This window comes from Myodes glareolus, chromosome X, assembly GCF_982192425.1.
Source record: "Myodes glareolus chromosome X, mMyoGla1.1, whole genome shotgun sequence".
Classification (NCBI taxonomy): Eukaryota; Metazoa; Chordata; class Mammalia; order Rodentia; family Cricetidae; genus Myodes; species Myodes glareolus.
Genome location: NC_142053.1, coordinates 108,779,878 through 108,792,221, shown reverse-complemented (window position 1 = coordinate 108,792,221; position 12,344 = coordinate 108,779,878).

Here is a 12,344-nt window from a genome sequence, read left to right as displayed (position 1 = left end):
GCAGGGAGGTTAATCCCTGCAGTTTTAGTGAACTGCCTGGTTTCCCACGCTAGTCTGCTCTTGCTTCCAGAAATTTGCACTTGCCTACCCCCACCCCGCCACTCCTCCCCTCACTTGGTACACCGCACGCAGCTTTCACATCTCCACTTGGGCACTTCAAAGAGACCCCCTTGTCGTAGCCACACATTAGGGTGACATGAATTACATACCCCCAGTATTCCCTCCCAGCACTCTACTTACCTGTTTCTTGCATTGACTGCTCTGGCTGATGAATGAGTTCTTCATTTGCAAAATGCCCCCATTAAGATGGTAAGCTGCTGGAAGCTGGAGGTTGGGGGTGTCTCATCCAGTCCATCATTGTATACTCCTGGTACACAATGAATATTTAATGAATGAATGAACAGGTTGCAGATTTATGAAATCGAATCCATAAAACTCAGTTGCCAATTGGATATAAAGGAGGGGAGGGAGGGAGGAATCTTGGGAGACCTCCAGGTTTTGTAGCATAAGAAGCTGGGTGAGTGATGGCTCCACTGGCCAGATAGGGGATAGGAAGAGGAGGGACAGGTTTGGGGAAAATGGCCAAATGATGACTTGTATCTAAGATAATAGTCCATAAGTCAGAATTGGAGCCCTGATTCTCCAGGGATGTGGGCAGTAGATGGGAGTGTTCTCTGCAAATCGCAGGGCCAGCGCTGAAGCACAGGTAATTGCTTGTCACGTGTAAACCATAGCTGAAGTCTTTTGGTTTTTCTTGTTCATGAATGGAAAGTTCCACTCCATGCTCTAACCTTTGGGGGAAAGGTGGATTCTTCTGTTTCTATTCATTTCTATCCTTAGGTCACGGGTCACTCACTGTCTCTTTCTCTCCCCTCCTCTATAAAATCTGAGAATGACATATCTATATATCACATGTGTCTGATTCTCTCTCTCTCTCTCTCTCTCTCTCTCTCTGTGTGTGTGTGTGTGTGTGTGTGTGTGTGTAATTCTTAGAATGGTAGCAGTCTTGCCCCCCTCCTCTTTTGGGATAGGGTCCACTGGAGAGGTCTCCATCTCTTCTTACCCAAATGTTCCACCCTTTGCTCTCTTGGGTGAAAAAGGCGAAGAACTCAGTGAAGTCTGTAATTTAGTCTCTGTGAGGCCCAGTCCCATGATTATCACTTTCTGGTATGTGACCTTGGACAAGTAATTAGTCTCTGTGAGATGGTTTTGTTATGCTTAAGAAAAATATTGGCTTTAAAAAAAGAGTGGCTCCTACTTTAGAAGGAGTAAGTAAAGCATTCAGTTTGCATAGCTTTATTTAGTACCTGGCATATAAATGCTAGGTAAATGCTTAATGTTAGGCACTGCCTATTAGCTCACCTGATCTCTCATTTGTTCATGTAATAAATATTGAGCCTCCTGAGTGTTTAGAGGCTAGAAACATCAGGCATAGTACATCACTCCCAGCTTGTAGGATGGCAAAGCACTACGCAAACAAGTTGGAGCCTTCTAAATACCATGATAAAGCTAGCGTGGAATAGTGGTGGCGCACGTCCTTATTTTTACCTAGGAGGAGGGCACTGTCACAATAATCTTGGAAACTGAAATGTGTCAAAGTACTTCCAACATGACAATGTTGGGTCCCAGACCTATCCTTATCAGTTACATTTTTGTTTTGTTTTGTGAGGGAGTCTGCTGCGTTGCCCAGGCTGGTCTGGAACTCTTGAGCTCAACAATCTTCCCAGTTGCTGTGGCGGCAAACCTGGTTCTGCACCCTCAGCGTCAAAGCCTCGGTGTCAAAGCCTCGGTTTTGTTCCCGTGTTTGCTCTACTCCAGCACAGAATGGACCCCCCACAAGGGTGCAGGCTGCGGTGAAACTTAATTAGGCTGACACAGTAGCATTTACTTCGGGGATACATTTGGAACAGCTGGGGAATATTGGAGACACACTGTTGCCAGGCATTGTAATTGTCTTTCCAAGGTTTCCAAGCGACGTCAAGACACAGGCAAGGCTGAGAAATATAGATCTAAACTAATCCCGCAATCCTTTTTTCTCTTGCAGAAAGATAGGCATGACCATGTGATCCACTCTTGGCCAATAGGAAGTTTTTGTGGAGCCAGAGCTAGTTAAAGAGAATATTTATGGAAAAGGACAACCTATAGGCCAGGTGAAACATTTTGACAGTTTGGAGTAACCCCTTCCTTTCTGGGCATTGCTTATTCTGTGTAGGAATGTGGGTAAATACCATAGTCATCATAATAAGAGGAAGTTTGTCACTGTTACGCTCTGAGTATGAGATAGCCCATAGATTTGTTGTTCTGTGTCATTAATGTGTTGTTAAACTTAGATTCCCCGAATTAACAGGACTTCTTGCTGTGTAGTGAAAAACATCCTGACCACATCTCTTGTGCAGGTTTAAAGTTAACAATCTTTACATCTAGCGTATCTGTGCAGCCAATTATGGTAATGTGAGGCAGGCCTTCAATAATAAGCATGTGTTTTTCCGTGACTGTGCAGACAAAATCGATGGAGTGGAATAGAGGAAAGCTAATGATCCATTTCTGGTGTGTGTTCAGTCAGAAGGTGTGTTTTATTCTGGAAACAAGCTTCAAGGGCCCAAGGAGCTAACTCAGATGGTAAAATGCTTATATGGTCTATGGGAAACTCTGTTTTTACCTCAGCATGGTCTAAATCGGATACAGTGGCTCACACAAGTAAGCCCAACATTTAGGAGGTAGAACAGGAGGATCAGGAGTTCAGCACCATCCCTAAATATATAGCAAGTTAGAGGTCAGCCTGGAATACATGACATGGGCTGTGCAGAGGGAGTGGGGGGCAGGGGACACCCAAAAAGGAATCCTAGACCGATCCATTTATACAACTAAGAATAATAGAAAAAGAAACCTCAATTGAGAATGACACTTCAATGAGACACCCCCACGCCCATTACCCACCCACTCCTACCCCACCCTGGTCTCATGTAGGCCAAGCTGACTTCACAAGGATGATGGCCTCTATTGGTCTGGACTATGGATATGTCTGTGGGGGGCACTTACTTGATTAATGATTGATATAAGAAGGCCCAGCCGGCTGTGAGCAGTGTTATCTGTGGGCAAGAGGGCCTAGGCTGTATCAGAAAGGTAGCTGAGCAAACCAGTGTAACAACATTCCTTCACTGGGCTCTGCTTCACTTTTTGTCCTGAGTTCCTGCCTTAGCTTCCCCAGATGATGAACTATATAAACTATAAGTCAAACAAACTCCTTTCTTCTCCAGTTGCTTTTGGCCTTGGTGTTTATCGCAGCAAAAGGAAAATTAAATAGGACAAAATCAGTACCAGGAATGTGCTGTGCTGAACCTGACCATGTTGGCTTTGGGAGGATTGTGGAAGGATTTTGAAGTTTTGTGCTCAAAAAGGCTGTTGACTACTGAGGACTTCACGATCTTTGAAGATAGGGATGTTGAGAGAGGTTCAGACAACTGGAGACTTGGCTTGTGAAGTTTCAAAGGGAAGCAAAATCTATCAGAGCCATTTGTGTAATATCTTGGGTTAAGAATCTGTAGAAGTAAAACCTTCTGGAACATCTTTTTTTTTTCCTGGAACAATTGAAGCTAGTTATCAGGGACTGGAAAATCAGCTGTGATTAACAAGAGACCAGCCTCAATCAGCACTCACAGGGCTGTCCGGGTTCAAGCTAGACGAGACCCCAGCACTAAGAGGAGGAAGTAGACACTGCTCCCACCCCAACGAAGAAGTTATCTGCACTTGACACCTCTTGCAAAGGAAAATTAGTTTTCTCCACTAGTGTCTAATTATACTTAAGGGTAGACCTCATGCCCATCAGTTGAGGACCAACACCAAATAAATTCAATGTTATTTTAGTAGACTTTTTGTTCTCATATTGCTTTGTTTAGGGATTTTTTTGGGGGGGGCTTTGTCTTCTGCTTGTATATTATGGTTTTCATTGTGTGTGGGTTTTTTTTTCATTTTTGACAAAAAGAATCCTTGTTTGATTTTTTTTTAATTTGGCTCTTTGTTTTGTAAAGGGAGAGAGAGAAATAAAGGGGTTGGAGTTGGGTTGGTAGGGAGGATATGGGAGGAACTGGGGAAGAAGAAAATGTCCAGAATTTATTGAATACAAATGTTTTCAACAAAAACCATTTTTGACTTAGGGGAGCAGGACTCGTTGCAGCAAAATCTTTTACAGCCAGCACACAGAAGCTGGGGTCTTAGGCAGCATCTCAAACTGGTAGCCAAACTTAGTAATGTGTCAGAGTCCCACATGGTACTGTTTGTGATGGCATGCAGGCAGCAGGATTGAAGGAATCCTAGACAGCAGCGGTGAGAGCCCAGGAAAGGCCTTTGGGGGGCACACTGGAGAAGGAGCATCAGTTAAGAAATCGCCTCCTTCAGTCGGGTCTGTGGGGGCTATGTTCCCGATTAATAATTGTCCTGGTTGGTTTTTGTTAACTTGACACAAACCTGGAGTCATCTGGAAAGAGGGACCCTCAATTGAGAAAAATGCCACTACCCGTGATTGCTCTGTGAGCAAGCCTGTGGGGTGTTTTCTTTATTGATGTGGGAGAGCCCCCACACACTGTGGGTGGTACCACTCCTGGGCTGGTGTTCCTGGGTGCTATTAGAAAGGAGGCTGAGCAATCCACAAGGAAGAAAGCCAGTAAGCATCTCTCCTACATGACCTCTGCGCCAGCTGCCCGCCTCCAGGTGCCTGCCCTGTCTTCTATCAGTTATGAACCGGGGTGTGGAACTGTGTTCTAAAAGAAGCCATTTCCTCTCCAAGATGCCTTTTGTGTTCATGGCATTTTATTACAGCATAATTGATGTAGGAAGGCCCAACGCAGTGTGGGCTGTGCCATCCATGGGCAGCTGGGCCTGGACTGTATAAGAAAGGGGGCTGAAGCCCAGTGTGGTGGTGCTTGGGAGGCAGAGGCAGGAGAATCTCTTGTCAGTTTGAGGTCTGCCTGGGCTACATAGTGGGATTCTGTCTCAAGTAAGTAAGCAAGTAAATAAGTAGGTAAGTTAGTAAATAGTCGAGCTAACTAAAAATTTGATAAACTAAAAATTTCTAGTGTGTCATTATAGAAATTCATATGGAAACAGCAACAATAAAACCACCCCATTGCTGGGCAGTGGTAGCGCACTCCTTTAATCCCAGTCCTCGGGAGGCAGAGGCAGGCAGATCTCTGTGAGTTGGAGGCCAGCCTGGTCTACAAGAGCTAGTTCCAGGACAGGTTACAAAGCTACAGAGAAACCCTGTCTCAAACAATAAAACAAAAGAAAACAAAACAAAAATACCCCATAATGCAAATGGTATAGCAATGACATCAGATCTTTTGAAGATATGGGGCCTTCCAGGGTATAGACATGTAGGAAAAGGGCCCTTAGTTTCTGGTATATTGGAAACATCTTAACCGCAACTTCAAGCATGTTTGACCATAGAGGACTGTTCTACCAGGAGACAAAGATACCAAGATGCAGTTGCCGCGTTTCTTGCTTACCTCCTATCTAACCCCTTGCCTGTGCCTCTGTCAATAGTACACTCATTCTCACTCGATATGGAAACTAAGACAGATTTATCCCAAGTTGGCATGCTAGTTCAGGCTGACTGTGACATTCCTAATCACTCCACGAGACAAAACCACACAGCTGTGCTTGGGAAGCGAGACTCCAGGGTCAAATAGCTGTCACTTTATAAATAGCAACAGTATTCGCATGTGAAATGCCTGTCTTGGACTAGAAACCAATCGTAAGTCTGAAACAAATTCCCACAGCACACCTACATTTTGAAACCTTTTGGAGTATGCTGTAGAGAGATAAGTATCAACCCTTGGGAAACTAATTCTTTAGTAACAACAAAAGCACATTAACCAAACCAAATTTGGACCACCAAAGGAATTTTGTGAAGTTGCCTAGATCTCCTGAATGGAAATCCCGGGGTGAGGTCCAGTGTCTTCTATATCCAAGAATGGGACCCTTTCTATATATTCTTAGCCCCACTGCTATCTTTGTGCGGTTCTGGTCATGTGTTTCTGCTTAAAGACCAAACGCATTAGTGCCAATGCGCCAGTATAGTCGCTTCTGATGGATTGAGAACTGGGGCATGTAATTAACATTCTCTTGCAACACTCTACTTAATTAAGGTCAACTGGTGCATTAGAAGGCGGTGCCAATGATTATTGACATCCACTGCTAAGTCTGAGTAAAATCCATTTTGTCTCTGGTGATAATTTTTTAAAAATGAACTTTTGGTCCCCAACCTCAAATAGTCAGGTTGGGGACCTCCTCTGAGCTAGCAAAGCGAGTGACTACAGGTCATGCTTTACATTGGTGGTTTCTCTAGCTCTATAAATACTCTTTAAAGGCAGATTGTTTTGTTTTGAAACAGGGTTTCGGGTGTCCTAGACTGGCCTCACTGTGTAGCCAAAGATGAGTTTGAACTCCTGATCCCCTGCCTCCACTCCCACCCAGTGCTGGGATTACAGGTGTGTGTCACCACACCCAGCTTGGATTTAGATTCCGCCTCCATTTAAAAATAGGAAAGCTGAGTGTCAGAACTGTTAAGGGGTGTTCCCAAAGGGACCCACAACTACACAACAGAACAGTAAGGTGTTTTCCGAGCTACTCAAATTCCCTTGCCCTTCTTTCCCAGTTTACCCGTGAGCATCCCAACAAGTTTTACCAGCTTTGAAAGAAGCTTGTTAAACTCTAAAGAGGTTTCCAATAGCAGTGTCTTTGGATTGCTCTATAATCTGTGCCCTCTGCACCTGGGTCATATCAAATTGGCATGAGCCTGGGGCATATTGTTTGCATAAGGAGGACACTAACATCGCAGTCATGTTATTATTGCGGCCTTGATATTGAGAGTCTATCAATGACAAAAAAAAAACAAGCAAACAAATTACAGGCATACCTTTACTGTTCGATTTCTAGAGAAAGCTACAGGACAAATTTCTGAGAGTTACAAAGTCTGAAATCTTTCTTAATGATTGAAATAATTGTGACACTCTCCAAATATCAAAGGCTGAGAGTTCTTGAAATGTTCTGGCGGCGGCTTAAAGGGAACATTGCCTGTGTTATTCACATGCAGTTTGCTTCCTGAAGACTCACAGGATGTTTTCGAGTAAGATGACGGTATCCTTGAGTGATTTCAAACAAAATGACTCCGCATAAGAAGAATGAAATAATTTTGAGTTGTCAGCGAACCTTGATTGGGGACCAAAATACACACGAGCTGTAAATTGTGTTGTTAGCCATATTCTGAGAGTTGTTGATTTCTTGATCATAAATTTTTCTATATCTTAAAAATAGCGTTTTTAAAAAATCATTTTAGAGTACATTTGAAACATGGCTCTGGGGGCTGATCCCTGTAATGAATTTATTCTTTTAAGTTTCTGGAGGGGTGATAAAGAGAATCAAGCAACACTGAAGATTTATTATGGGCTTTTCTGTTTCCTAGGTATCACAGCTATTTGTCTACTGCCATTTTATTCCAATCTATAAATGGATGTTAATAAGATACCATGCTGCTGATTTTAAAACTGAATCTCTTTTTTACAATTGAATTAATTCTTTGATAGTTTAATACATGTATAATGCACTCTGATTACTCACCTCCCATTCTTTTCTTATCCCTCTTCATGCCTTTCAACCCCACCCCCACTCTATTAGTCACTGTGCCAGATTCATGCCTTTTAGTTTTGTTTTGGTACCTCTGTAGTCTAACCAGGGCCGTTTGCATTAACCCTGCATTGGAACTATCCATTGGACCAGGGGTGGGGGTTTGAGGAGCATCAGTATATATACAACTGAAGACCCACTTCCTCACTTCCTGACTCTGGCAATAAGCAATAGTAGATCAACAGTAAGGGATAGGGCTCCCTGACCCCCTCCTCCATCCTTGCTTGGCTGTTGTTGGGCCCACATTTTTTTTTTACAGATCCCGTGCAGTCATATGCATTTGTTGGGAGGTTATGATTGCATGTCCAGAAGATAGCATCTTGTAGCCCCTTTCCCTGCTTATGGCTCATATATTCCTCCCCCCACCCCATTCAGTAATGTTCCCTGAGCTAATGAATGGCATGAAAACCAAAACTCTTGAAGCAATTTTCAAGTGATTCAGTGATCATGAGACTATTAGCTTAATCATTAGATTAAAAATTAGTTACCTGGGTTAACCTTCATTATACAAAGACAACATATAGTAAAGCCTATACCAAAAATGGGCCTGGAGAGATGACTTAGTAGGTAAAGTATTTGTTCTAGAGGATGAGGACCTCAGTTTGATCCCTATCACGCACTTTAAAAACCAGGCACAACACATTGGTAATACCTGTAATTACAGCAAGAAGTGTGAGGTGAGTCAGAAGAATTCCTTGGAGCTTGCTGGCCAGGTATCCTGACCTAAACAGTGAGCACTAGGTTAAGAAAGAGGCCCTGGCTCAAAATAATGAAGTGAATAGCAGTAGAACAAGACATCAACCAGAGACAAAATGTTAAAGAGAAAAGGGATAATTTAAGTTAGAAAAGCTGGCTAGAAACAAGCCAAGCTAAGGCCAGGCATTCATAAATCTTCATGTATTTATTTGGAAGCAGGTCGTGGGCACACAAAGAGTTAAGAAAAAAAATACTACACAAACCCTTTCCTCCCCAAGTTGCTAATGGTCATGGTATTTTACCATAGTATTAGAAACCCTTATTAACTAAAAAAGAAGCCAAGGAGGAACTGAATCAGAGACCCAGGAGGAATGCTGCTTACTGGTTCACTTCCCTTGACTTGCTCAGCTACTTTCTTTCTTTCTTTCTTTTTTTTATAAGAAGTAGCACATTTTTCATTGATATTTATTGGGCTCTACATTTTTCTCTGCTCCCCTCCCTGACTCTCCCCTCCCCTCTTCAACCCTCCTTCAAGATCCCCATGCTCCCAATTTACTCAGGAGATTTTGTCTGCTTCCCATGTAGATTAGATGTATGTATGTCTCTCTTAGTATCCTTATTGTTGTCTAAGTTCTCTGGGATTGTGATTTGTGCGCTGGTTTTCTTTGCTTTATGTTTAAAAACCACCTATGAATGAGTGCATGTGATAATTGTCTTTCTGTGTCTGGGTTACCTCACTCAAAATAATGTTTTCTAGATTCATCCATTTTCCTGCAAAAATCAAGATGTTGTTATTTTTTCTGCTGTGTAGTACTCCATTGTGTAAATGTACCACATTTTCCTTATCCATTCTTCGGTCGAGGGGCATTAGGTTGTTTCCAAGTTCTGGCTATGACAAACAAAGCTGCTATGAACATAGTTGAGCACATGTCCTTGTGGCACGATTGAGCATCCTTTGGATAGATACCCAAAAGTGGTATTACTGGGTCTTGAGGAAGGTTGTTTCCTAATTTTCTGAGCAATCGCCACACTGACATACCAGCTTGCATTCCCACCACTCAGCTACTTTCTTATACAGCCTAGGCTAACCTGCCTAGAGATTGTAAGACCCACAGTGGCCTGGGTTCTCCTACACCAAGTATCAATTAAGGAAATGCCTTACAGACATGGCCACAGGGCATATTGATAAAGGAAATTCCTCAGTTGAGATTCCCTGTTCTGGATACGTTTAGATTTGTGTCAAGTTGAAAAAAAAAAACACATTTGCCTAACTGGACTTTCTACATTCTTCATTCTGATAACAAATATTTTCTGGCCTCAGGCTGGGCACACAGCTGGCCCAAAGTAGAGAAGTCCTTTTTTTTTTTTTTCCCAAAGTGGATGGGTAAAAACCTAGTCACCATGATGGAATACAGAACCAGTTAGAATCGAACCCCATTCTTGAACGCAGGGAGAAAACACCACAGGAGGAAAGAAAGCAGCTACAGTTGAGATGCCACAAGCATCCTAGAGTCTGGATAAACAGAGTCAACCTTGGGAGTACTTGCTGATGTGGCCACTTCTAATGAAACGTGGTGGTACCTTGAGACTAAACTAAGTGAGACCAGAATTTCCAGTCTCTTTGTAACCATCCTTTAGTATCGGTCCAGTGAAGTAGCCTTTCCTCCCCTAACACTCTGCTCCCTCGGCTACTGTTCCCCAAGGCTCTCAGTTTCTTTTGTACACACCTCTTCCTTTACATGTGATGCTCCCTTGGTTTTCAGGTTTTCCCTCTTCGCACCCTACATCAGAAGCTCTTTTAGATATTCTCTTTCTTAGATCTGCTGCTTGGTTGTTGCTGCTCTAATATGCCCAGTTGCTGAAAGTTCCCTAAGTATAACGGGTGTCAAATGAAAAGTTTTTTTGCATTCAACTTTCAGCCACCAGATTTCTCTTTTGTGGGCATTCTCTGTTATGATTTTCTTATAGATCATTGCAGAGATATCCTATATACACATATACCAGATGCTGTATAAAACTGCTTGTGTATCTTATCTTCTTACTGCTTAACAATATGTCAGTCATGTAACTTGTTCCACAGACATACATCCAGGGCTGCATCGTTTCTGTGCATGTGGATGAAGAATATGCCTACATCTGGATATATCCAAATTTCAGTACAGAAAGTAGAAATTCATTTTATTTTCACCATAAAGAGCTTAGGAAAATTAGATGAAATGAAGCAATTCAAACGGATGAAGGAATAAAAATAATGGGGTTGCTGATTTCTAAGTTGTATAACTATAGCTGTCATCCAGAGATCCAGAGGCTACCGTTGCCATGGCTACAAGAGCCACTTATGTGTCATTTCCACAAAGCTTGTACGCGGATGCTGGATGATGGAAATCAACAGCCACGCACACTCACATCTACCTGTCTAACTTGGTATGCAGCCTACAAAATGTCAAATTCTCCTGTCTTACATCATTCCCGGATACTTTGCAGATGGATTTATTTTTCTTTGTAAGAGCAACTAACTCACAGCAGAACTCACATAAAGCAGACCAGAGCATGGAAAAGGGTAGCGATGGCTGATTGAACAATTCTGTCCATTCCTTTGACTATTTAACATACTGAGTTATAAATATCCCTGAAATGGCACCGACATGGTCACACCTTATGAAATGTAATTAGACTTTTATACACATGGAAAAATCTCTTCAGGATGAAGTCAGTTTCATCAATTGCATGATCCATATCTGGGTATTTTGTTTATTCTTTTTCTGAGACAGGATCTTATGCAATCTGTGCTGGCCTTGAACTAGCCAAAAAATGGCTTCGGACTTATGATCTTCCTGCCTTCACCTCCGGAGTGCTGAGATTACAAGCATGCACCACAGTGCCTACCTTATTCTGGATAATTTTTGCTATTCCTTTAATTATAATTGAAATGTTATCCCCTGTAACCCAAGAAATATCTGTTAAAAATAACTGCTACTTTCATAACGTATGAAGCAGTTGGCAAGCGAAAGAGAAGAAATACTATTTATACATAAAGGCAGATCTATAAAATGGCAAGGAATGTATATGTAGTTACTATATTCCCCAGTTTCATGGCTGTTCATGAGATTGTACTCAGTTTAAAATTGTGTTTACATTATATGGTGGAATAATATAAATAAATATGGTATTGAGGTCATCATTGTCATTGAACCAGGAAGGTTAGATAGCCCCAGTTCTCTATCGTAGTGCCAAATATTGCCCTCTGCAAGATTACATGCAGAAAATAATCTAAATATTTAAGGTAGAAAAAGCATAGCAGGAATCAGGGGTTTGCCTCTGGGCTAATAGTTTAAAAGTCATACCACACTTGCTGTGACAGGTATCAGAAAGCTGCTAGTAGTGCTATCTCTACCACCCCAACAACTGTGTCTCATGCTCAGCCAGTGCGATGACCCTGGACTGAAGAACCTTGCTGCTGCAAATGTTCTCATGTCCTTCACTTTCCAGACTCCAAATCATCAGAATGGGCTCTTTTGTTTTTACATGAATTTCATGCATATGTTGTTCAGTGTCAAAAGATAAACCATGTCACAGTTCCTAGCTGAGTGAGAAAGTCCGTCATACATGGAGCAGTTTTACATTGTCACTATGGTTATTATGACTGGAACTGGGAGCCCAGACCGCGCCATACCCAAGCCCATCTCAAGTCGTGTAAAGTAAAACAAGTAATCAGTTTATATCATATAAATCATCTCCTATTACTGGAAATATGTCTCTGAAAATGGCTGGAGCACTTTTTAAGATATATATATATATATATATATACACATATATATATATGTACTGTACTTCGATCATATCTGATGTCTTTATATTCCCTTATCAGCCTTCTGCTCCCAATGAACCCCTTCTCCCCAATTTCATGTTTTTGTGCTTTAGTGCACTTAATTAGGATTCCTTCATGAATATGGGTAGAGAGTTGTTGG